Below are 11,266 nucleotides of genomic sequence, written 5' to 3'. Positions count from 1 at the left end.
TGTTTTCTGTATTTTTTTTGTCTTGTAGATTTCCATTTTTCATCTGACAGACGGGTCCTATTGTCCTTGAGAGGGGTACCTCTCTCTCCCCCTCCTCTCCCCAATCCTCCTCTCCCCAGCTGTCACTTGAACCCCCTTTTCCCCTGTCCCCCCACCCTCAATGTCCCCAATAACCTCCAAACCCCCTTACGAACACACAGCCCCAATGGCAGGGCATAGAACAAGACCCAGCGGGCAGCCCCAATCCAGTAAGGTGAGCCAGTTTAAATAGGTTTTCCTGGGGGAGACATCAGTGGGGAAGTCCAGCCTGCTGCTACAGTTTGTCAAAGGCCGGTACCAGGACTTCAGGGAGAGCACCATTGGGGATAGTGTACCAACCACACATTACAATACTCTCCTCTGTAGGCCGTTAGGACTTCTTCTTCAGGTTATTTTCTCAGACTTTTACAGTGGCTTGCGAAAGCATTCACCCCCTTGACATTTTTCCTATTTTGTTGCCTTACAACCTGGAATTAATGGATTTTTTGGGGGGGGTTGTGTCATTTGATTTACATAACATGCCTACAACCTTGAAGATGCTAAATATTTTTTCTTGTGAAACAAACAAGACAAAAAAACTGAAAAATTGAGAGTGCATAACTATACTTTGTAGAGACACTTTTTGCAGCAATTACAGCTGCAAGTCCCTTCAGAGTTGTCTTTATAAGTATGGCACATCTAGCCACTGGGACTTTGCCCATTCTTCAAGGCAAAACTGCTCCAGCTCCTTCAAGTTGGATGGGTTCCGCTGGTGTACAGCCATCTTTAAGTCATACCACAGACTCTCAATTGGATTGAGGTCTGGGCTTTGCCATTCCAAGACATTTAAATGTTTCCCCTTAAACCACTCGAGAGTTGCTTTAGCAATATTCTTAGAGTCATTGTCTTGCTGGAAGGTGAACCTCCGTCCCAGTCTCAAATCTCTGGAAGACTGAAACAGGTTTCCCTCAAGAATTTCCCTGTATTTATCACCATCCATCATTCCTTCAATTCTGACCAGTTTCCCAGTCCCTGATGATAAAAAACATCCCCACAGCATGATGCTGCCACCACCATGCTTCACTGTGGGGATGTTGATCTCGGGGTGATGAGAGGTGTTGGGTTTTTTCGCCAGACATAGCGTTTTTCTTGATGGCTAAAAAGCGCAATTTTAGTGCAAAAGTGCAAATCAATCCAAGAACAACAGCAAAGGACCTTGTGAAGATGCTGGAGGGAACATGTACAAAAGTATCTATATCCACAGTTAAACGAGTCCTATATCGCCATAACCTGAATGGTCGCTCAGCAAGGAACAAGCCACTGCTCCTAAACCGCCATAAAAAAGCCAAACTACGGTTTGCAACTGCACATGGGGACAAAGATCGTACTTTATGGAGAAATGTCCTCTGGTCTGATGACACAAAAATAGAACTGTTTGGCCATAATGACCATCGTTATCATTGGAGGAAAAAGGGGGAGGCTGGCAAGCTGAAGAACACAATCCCAACCGTGAAGCACAGGGGTGGCAGGATCAGGTTGTGGGGGTGCTTTGCTGCAGGAGGGACTGATGCACTTCACAAAATAGATGGCATCACGAGGAAGGAAAATTATATGGATATATTGAAGCAACATCTCAAGACATCAGTCAGGAAGTTAAAGCTTGCTCGCAAATGGGTCTTCCAAATGGACAATGACCCCAAGCATACTTCCAAAGTTGTGGCAAAATGGCAAAAGGACAACAAAGTCAAGGTATTGGAGTGGCCATCACAAAGCCCTGACCTCAATACTATAGAACATTTGTGGGCAGAACTGAAAAAGTGTGTGCGAGCAAGGAGGCCTACAAACCTGACTCAGTTACACCAGCTCTGTCAGGAGGAATGGGCCAAAATTCACCCAACTTATTGTGGGAAGCTTGTGGAAGGCTACCCAAAACATTTGACCCAAGTTAAACAATTTAAAGGCAATGCTACCAAACACTAATTGAGTGTCTGTAAACTTCTGATCCACTGGGAATGTGATGAAAGAAATAAAAGCTGAAATAAATCATTCTCTCTACTATTATTCTGACATTTCACATTCTTAAAATAAAGTGGTGATCCTAACTGACCTAAGACAGGGAATTGTTGCTAGGATTAAATGTCAGGAATTGTGAAAAACTGAGTTTAAATGTATTTGGCTAAGGTGTATGTAAACTTCCCACTGCAACTGTATGCACACACTACTTTTCCTTTTTTTCTTTTTACATTTTTTTGAAACAAGTTAGCTTTTTCACTTCACCAATTTGGACTATTTTGTGTATGTCCATTACATTAAATCCAAATAAAAATCCATTTAAATTACAGGTTGTAATGGAACAAAATAGGAAAAACACACTTTTGCAAGGCACTGTACATCTGGTCATCTGACTTAATCCTATCTGTCCACATTATTCCCCTTTTCACAGAGACTTGTTTACATTTTGCACACTTTCCCTCTTTATCCTTCTTTTGAATCGGTATTCTTTTCCCTCAATCTATGTACCTGTCATCTCCTCCTCTCATTCCTATTTTCTAGGCTAACTGCAATTTTCTCTTCTTTCCTCAGCTGCCTTTCTGACTCAGATGGTGAGTGTGGACAGTGCCATGGGGAAGTTTGAGATCTGGGACACGGCTGGTCAGGAGCTCTACCACAGCCTAGCACCTACGTGCTACAGAGAAGCCCAGGCAGCCATAGTGGTCTACGACATCACCAGCACAGTATGAACATCTTTGATGATAACATCTCCCTCTCCCTTTCAAATGCTCTGTCTCCCCCTTTATCTCTCTCTCACAATCCTCCTCTCCAGCACTTCTCCTTCCGGCATAATGACTCCCATCTTTTCCCTGTTAATCTCTCAATTTCTTCACCTTTCCTCTCACTTTTTCCACTCATTTGTAGTGAAGTAATTCTCCAACAATGCTAAGCGTCTGTTAATAATTTTCGCCAGAAATGTTGCATATATCCCGCATTTACACTATACCACTGTGCAGAGATTTGAGACAGATGTTTGAGAAGGACATTCATACCAGTCTAGCAGAACATCTTCCCTGTCCCTTCTGGCCATATCTCGTCTTTATTTTCTATTCTGGATAGGAGACCTTTGTATGAGACAAAAGCTGGGTGAGCGAGCTCCAGAAACTTGTGGGCAACAAAGTGGAAAAAGGACCCAACTGTCATATTTATTTTTTATTTATTTCACCTTTATTTAACCAGGTAGGCTAGTTGAGAACAAGTTCTCATTTGCAACTGTGACCTGGCCAAGATAAAGCATAGCAATTCGACACATACAACAACACAGAGTTACACATGGAATAAACAAAACACACAGTCAATATTACAGTAGAACAAAATAAAACAAAGTCTATATACAGTGAGTGCAAATTAGGTAAGTTAAGGCAATAAATAGGCCATGGTGGCGAAGTAATTACAATATAGCAATTAAACACTGTGATGGTAAATGTGCAGGAGATGAATGTGCAAGTAGAGATACTGGGGTGCAAAGGAGCAAGATAAATAAATAAATTCAGTATGGGGATGAGGTAGGAAGATAGATGGGCTGTTTACAGATGGGCTATGTACAGGTGCAGTGATCTGTGAGCTGCTCTGGCAGCTGGTGCTTAAAGCTAGTGAGGGAGATAAGTGTTTCCAGTTTCAGAGATTTTTGCAGTTCGTTCCAGTCATTGGCAGCAGAGAACTGGAAGGAAAGACGACCAAAGGAGGAATTGGCTTTGGGGGCGACCAGTGAGATATACCTGCTGGAGCGCGTGGTACGAGTGGGTGCTGCTATGGTGACCAGTGAGCTGAGATAAGGCGGGTCTTTACCTAGCAGAGACTTGTAGATATCCTGTAGCCAGTGGGTTTGGCGACGAGTGTGAAGCGAGGGCAAACCAACGAGAGCGTACAGGTCGCAATGGTGGGTAGTATATGGGGCTTTGGTGACAGAACGGATGGCACTGTGATAGACTGCATCCAGTTTGTTGAGTAGAGTGTTGGAGGCTATTTTATAGATGACATCACCGAAGTCGAGGATCGGTAGGATGGTCAGTTTTACGAGGGTATGTTTGGCAGCATGAGTGAGGGATGCTTTGTTGCCATATAGGAAGCCGATTCTAGATTTAATTTTGGATTAGAGATGCTTATTGAGTAGCATGCATTTAGTTTTACTTGCGTTTAAAAGCAGTTGGAGGCCACGGAAGGAGAGTTGTATGGCATTGAAGCTCGTCTGGAGGTTAGTTAACACAGTGTCCAAAGAGGGGCCAGAAGTATACAGAATGGTGTCGTCTGCGTAGAGGTGGATCAGAGAATCACCAGCAGCAAGAGCAACATCATTGATGTATACAGAGAAAAGAGTCAGCCTGAGAATTGAACCCTGTGGCACACCCATAGAGACTGCCAGAGGTCCGGACAACAGGCCCTCCGATTTGACACACTGAACTCTATCAGAGAAGTAGTTGGTAAACCAGGCAAGGCAATCATTTGAGAATCCAAGGCTGTCGAGTCTGCCAATAAGAATGTGGTGATTGACAGAGTCGAAAGTCTTGGCGAGATCGATGAATACGGCTGCACAGTAATGTCTCTTATCGATGGCGGTTATGATGTTGTTTAGGACCTTGAGCGTGGCTGAGGTGCACCCATGACCAGCTCTGAAACCAGATTGCATAGCGGAGAAGGTACGGTGGGATTCAAAATGGTCGGTAATCTGTTTGTTAACTTGGCTTTCGAAGACCTTAGAAAGACAGGGTAGGATAGATATAGGTCTGTAGCAGTTTGGGTCTAGAGTGTCACCCCCTTTGAAGAGGAAGATGACCGTGGCAGCTTTCCAATCTTTGGGAATCTCAGGCGATATGAAAGAGAGGTTGAACAGGCTAGTAATAGGGGTTGCAACAATTTCGGCATATAATTTTAGAAAGAGAGGGTCCAGATTGTCTAGCCCGGCTGATTTGTATGGGTCCAGATTTTGCAGCTTTTTCAGAACATCAGCTATCTGGATTTGGGTGAAGGAGAAATGGTGGGGGCATTGGCGGGTTGCTGTGGAGGGTGCCGGGCAGTTGACCGGGGTAGGGGTAGCCAGGTGGAAAGCATGGCCAGCCGTAGAGAAATGCTTATTGAAATTCTCAATTATAGTGGATTTATCGGTGGTAACAATGTTTCCTAGCCTCAGAGCAGTGGGCAGCTGGGAGGAAGTGCTCTTATTCTCCATGGACTTTACACTGTCCCAGAACTTTTTTGAGTTAGTACTACAGGATGCAAATTTCTGTTTGAAAAAGCTAGCCTTACTTGAAAATGACTCAAGTAAAAGTCACCCAGTAAAATTCTACTTGAGTAAAAGTCTAAAAGTATTTGGTTTAAAATATACTTAAGTATCAAAAGTAAAAATATATATAATAAAAAATTCCTTATATTAAGAAACCAGATGGCACCATTTTTTTACGGAAAGCCAGGGACACTCCAACACTCATACATAATTTACAAACAAAGCATGTGTGTTTAGTGAGTCAGACAGATCAGAGGCAGTAGGGATGACCAGGGATGTTTGGTTGATATGTGCGTGAATTTCACTATTTACCTGTCCTGCTAAGCATTCAAAATGTAACGAGTACTTTTGAGTGTCAAGGAAAATGTATGAAGTATAAAGTACAATATTTTCTTCAGGAATGTAGTGAAGTAAAAGTAGTAGTCAAAAATATAAATAGTAAAGTAAAGTACAGATACCCCAAAAAACGACTTACTTTAAAGTATTTTTACTTATGTACTTTACACCACTGGCAACAAGTCCGATCGGTCTGCTAACAGAGCGGTGGAGTATACGGTAGGCTCCTGTGTGTATACCTCATACCCAAGTTAGCGAGATAATGGCCAAAGGCTTGTGCAGTGATGTGTGTGTGTAGCAGGTCTACATTTCTGCAGGGTTTTTCGAGGATGTTCAGGGCTAAGCTGCTGACAACAGTCTTCAAATTCATATGGTTGAAATGGGCTGGAGATGATACCGTGGCCTTCTTTCTCGAGGACTTCAATATTCTATGTTATATACTCAATGTTATGAGACAAAACTCTTCAAAACAAATCAACCAAAACAAATCAGAATTCCTTTGACAGAGCATTTGTTTTTGCCATGGATAGTTTTCTCCTCATCATGACACCGCTAAGGTATAGTGTATATCCAGTGTATATCCACAAGAGGGTGATAAAACCTCACGGTGCACACAATATGAGCAGCTATCAATCACCTTGTTTATACCGTTGCCATCTCAACTATAAGCAACACATACTAGAATTGTTCTATGTGGTCCTCTATGTTGATATGTCTTTTTTCTAGCCAAGAAACGGCCCAAGAGTGAGCCACTGGGTGGAGTAGCAGGTAGTGCTCAGGTTCGAGGAGGACCTCCAGTGGATCTCAGTCAGCCTACCCAGACAACTCCAGCCCAGTGCTGTGGAAACAGAGGAGGGAAGGGGGGAGAAGAGGAGAAGCAAACGGAGTGTACAACGGTACCAAATGAAGGTGTTTCACAGCAAGCTCACAACTGAGGGAGTAGGGAAGGCTAAAGAGATTTTCCAGAGAAAAGAAGGGAGAGTGAGAGAGAGAAGTGCAGCATGCAAATGAAAGAGGGAGTTAAAGGAATTATAAGGGACAAATATATAGAGCAATGGGAGGAAAACAAACACTAGAATAAGATTAACTTCTATCTTATCACTTTCCAAAGTGTTTTTGTCAACACTACTGGACAGCCACTGATAAATACACTAATGATCTAAATGTGATCCTTACGCTCTTTAGTCTTACGCATTATTATAACACTCCTGTAACCTTTCCACATTTTCATGGGTTTATTTGATATTATGATAATAATTCGGGAAAGTCGTAAGATTTCGTAAGAATGGAAGGAGATTACAGTGGCAAGAATTAATGGGCATTAATATGGAGTTGGTCCCCACTTTGCTGCTATAACAGCTTCCACTCTTCTAGGAAGGCTTTTCACTAGATGTTATTAGAACATTGCTGCGAGGACTTGCTGCGGGGAAGAGCATTAGTGAGGTCGGAAACTGATGTTGGGCGATTAGGCCTGGCTCGCAGTCAGTGTTCCAATTCATCCCAAAGGTGTTCGATGGGGTTGAGGTCAGGGCTCTGTGCAGCCCAGCCAAGTTATCCCACACCGATCTCGACAAACCATTTCTGTATGGACCTCGCTTTGTGCATGGGGGCAATGTCATGCTGAAACAGGAAAGGGCCTACCTCAAACTTGGAAGCACAGAATTGTCTAGATTGTCACTGTATGCTGTAGCGTTAAGATTTCCCTTCACTGGACCTGAGGCCTGAACCATAAAAAACAGTCCCAGACTATTATTCCTCCTCCACCAAACTTTACAGTTGGCACTATGCATTCGGGCAGGTAGCGTTCTCCTGGCATCCGCCAAACTCAGATTCGTCAGTCGGACTGCCAGATGGTGAAGGGTAATTCATCACTCCAGAGAACGTTTCCACTGACGGCGAGCTTTACACCACACGAGTTGAGTGTGGCTGCTCGGCCATGGAAACCTATTTCATGAAGCTCCCAACGAACAGTTCTTGTGCTGACATTGCTTCCAGAGGTAGCTTGGAACTCGGTAGTGAGTGTTGCAACCGAGGACAGACGATTTGTTACACGATTCAGCACTCGCTGGTCCCGTTCTATGAGCTTGTGTGGCCTACCACTTCGCTTCTGAGCCGTTGTTGCGACTAGACGTTTCCACTTCACAATAACAGCACTTACAGTTGACAGGGCAGCTCTAACAGGGCAAACACTTGACCAACTGACTTGTTGGAAAGGTGGCATCCTATGACGGTACTACATTGAAAGTCACTGAGCTCTTCACTAAGGCCATTCTACTACCAATGTTTGTCTATAGAGATTGCATTGATTTTATACACCTGTCAGCACTGGGTGTGGCTGAAATAGCAGAATCCACTAATTTGAAGGGGTGTCCACATACTTTTGTATATATAGTGTACCTCCTTATGTGCATTTTACCAGTAGGCCTATGGTCTCATGAGTCTTCTCAAGTACCCCCTGTGGATAGGCCAAGTACCCTAGTACCCCTGGTTGGGAAACACTAGCCTACATGATGATTTTACGGGAAAAATATCAAGATTCTTTTTATTTGTCAAACGGCAGCCATGTGTCAATGATCATGTCGTCCGAATAAGACTTGATATTTATTGGAAAGGAGCATCAAGTTCATCACCTTGAACTTTCACCACCCTGTGAAGTTCATCATAACTTCATTCGTAGCCTAATAAATTGCATCCTTTCCCGATTAGTCGTAGCGGGAGGACCACACAACATCATTGCGTGACTCGATATGATGGTTATTATATCAATATAGAGGCCTGTATGACATTTTTTACCCAACATGTACTTTACTCGGAGAACAAGGTTGGATGGAAACCTGGCTAGTGTGAGCTATTTATACCAGGGTATGGTTTGGTGCAGTGTCAAAACGCTTTGACTTTTGGGGGTGAAGTAAGCGAACGAGTACATATGCAGCTGTGGGAAGAGTGGAAGTGACCTTGTACGGGTCGGAAAATAAGGGGTGACTAGCCACTCCATGCTCAAAGACAGACAAATGAGAACCTTAAAAATGATTTTTTACACTGAGCGGTTCTCCCAGTAGGCTACAAATAGAAGGCCAATGGAACACGTGTCATAGTGTGGGATTATGAAGTTCTTGGCAAATGCTGTCAATCTGAGTACACTCAAAAAGGAAGTGACATCACATCGGTCTTTCAAGCGGTGTGGTCACACTGGGACAAAGGGATTAAGAAAGAGGCGGAGGCCAAATTTGTGTTTGCACTAAGCACACCGATCGTTTCTCCGAGAACACTTGGTCAAAACTCCCAGCAGTCCCTCCTATGGCTGCATATCAATTAGCTTTTACCACATCTTTAAGTTTATTTGCCTCTTTTATCTTAGTGGGACATTTATTCTATTATCAGCTCTGCTTTAGTTTCCGAGTCTCTCAACAATATTACGTAGTCCCTAAAAGAGGATGTCAAGGACATTGTTTTGACCACATCTCCTTTACTAAATGTGCAATACTAAGGTGTTCTCAGTTGGCCTATACTACAGGGAAATAAAGTTTTATGTTGCATTTAGAAATAGAATGTATAGAGCCATGCACAGTTAACTGCAAGGCTACAGACTGTTCATGGGTGATGGTCGAACAAAATAGTGGGGTGGTAAAAACAGAGGAACTAAGACAACGAAAAGCACATTTCTTGTGGTTTGACGAAATCAATGTCCTTTATCCAATTTGGCAACTGCGACACTGCTTGTTATGTTTCCGTCCATGACAAGGCATGTTTTACCACAGACACATGGCTCACTGCAAATATTTACGGTTGTAAAGTTTCATATAATCCGCTGTTTCTGTGTATTATGTTTTATAAACACAAAGTAGCCTATATAATTTTCTAATGGTGTTCCAATATACAATTATAAAAAGCACTATATGGCCACTGGATTTCATTTCAAGTCTTGTTTTATCAAGCTTTTTATCACAATGTGCATTGGCCCATGAATGCATATCCTGTATTGCAGTCCAAATGTCTTGTATGTTTACAAATTAAATGCCTTTCTTATTGAATCCTTTACTTGTTGTTTGTATTTTCTATTCATGTGTAGTTTGATAATAAATCATTATTTAACGTGACAACAGAAAACAATGTAAGATGAAATAGAAACACGTGGCGCTGTACAAAATATTTATTCTTTAAAAGAATAGAATTCATTCAAAAAATACATACTTTCTTATCTTAACTATTTGATGAAAATATGATAAAGCATAAGCATTACCACTCAGGAACATACGTTTTCCCCATATTTTTTTGTTGCCATTTTAGAACATACTATGATGCAGCAAACCCTGTTTGGAAGTGCAAATCACAAAACTAGTGCAAACTTACATTAGCAGAAGCATGCTGAAATAACACACTTTGTGCCAAGACTCTGCTGAAAAACAACTTTTATATCAAAGACACAGTTGCTTTCAGAAAAAAATACCTAAATGTTCAAGATAAATTGTGACATCAAGGAGCATTATAGATAAGACACATAACCGTTCATCAACATAACAGGTAGTATTGCACGTTTAGAAACCTCCCGAGTAAAGTACACACAGTGCCTTCAGAAAGTATTCATACACATTGACTTTTTCCACATTTTGTTGCGTTACAGCCTGAATTTCAAATGGATTAAATTGAGATTGTGTCACTGATCTACACACACAATACCCCATAATGTCAATTTGGAATTATGTTTTTAGACATTTTTACAAATGAATTAAAAATGAAAAGCTGAAATGTCGAGTCAATAATTATTCAACCCTTTCGTTATGGCAAGCCTAAATAAGTTCAGGACTAAAAATGTGCTTAACAAGTCAGATAATAAGTTGCATGGACTCACTCTGTTTGCAATAATAGTGTTCAACATGATTTTTAAAATGACTACCCCATCTCTGTACCCCACACATACAATTATCTAAGGTTGCTCAGTCAAGCAATTCATTAGAAGCACAGATTCAACCACAAAGACCAGGGAGGTTTTCCAATGGTTCGCAAAGGGCACCTGTTGGTAGATGGGTAAAAAAGCAGACATTGAATATCCCTTTGAGCATGGTGCAGTTATTACACTTTGGATGGTGTATCAATACACCCAGTCACTACAAAAAAGTACAGTCGCTCTTCCTAAGGAAAGTAAGGAAACCGCTCAGGGATTTCACCATGAGGCCATTGGTGATTTTAAAACAGTGACAGAGTTTAATGGCTGTGATAGGAGATAACTGAGGATGGATCAACAACATTGTAGTTACTCCACAATACTAACATAAATGACAAAGTGGAAAGAAGATAGCCTGTACAGGACAAACTAGGGAGTTTTTGGGGGATATAAAATAAACGGAATAGAGCTAAGCACAGGCAAAATCCTCCAGGAAAACCTGGTTCAGTCTGCTTTCCAACAGACACTGGGAGGCAAATTCACCTTTCAGCAGGACAATTACCTAAAACACAAGGCCAAATATACATGGGAATTGCTTACCAAAATAACATTGAATGTTCCTGAGTGGCTTGGTTACAGTTTTGACTTAAATCGTCTTGAAAGTCTATGGCAAGACTTAAAAATGACTGTACAGCAATGATCAACAACCAACTTGACAGAGCTTGAATAATTTTTTTAAAGAATAATGTGCAAATATT

The 11,266-nt window shown here is 41.8% G+C and overlaps 1 pseudogene; it reads left to right on the top strand.

The window, feature by feature from the left end:
* Positions 1 to 205: 205 nt before the first annotated feature.
* On the top strand, positions 206 to 6,561 carry LOC115147803 (ras-related protein Rab-5B-like; annotated as a pseudogene).
* Positions 6,562 to 11,266: the final 4,705 nt, after the last annotated feature.

The sequence above is a fragment of the Salmo trutta genome, chromosome 14, assembly GCF_901001165.1.
Source record: "Salmo trutta chromosome 14, fSalTru1.1, whole genome shotgun sequence".
Classification (NCBI taxonomy): Eukaryota; Metazoa; Chordata; class Actinopteri; order Salmoniformes; family Salmonidae; genus Salmo; species Salmo trutta.
This window is presented reverse-complemented; position numbering and strand designations above follow the sequence as displayed.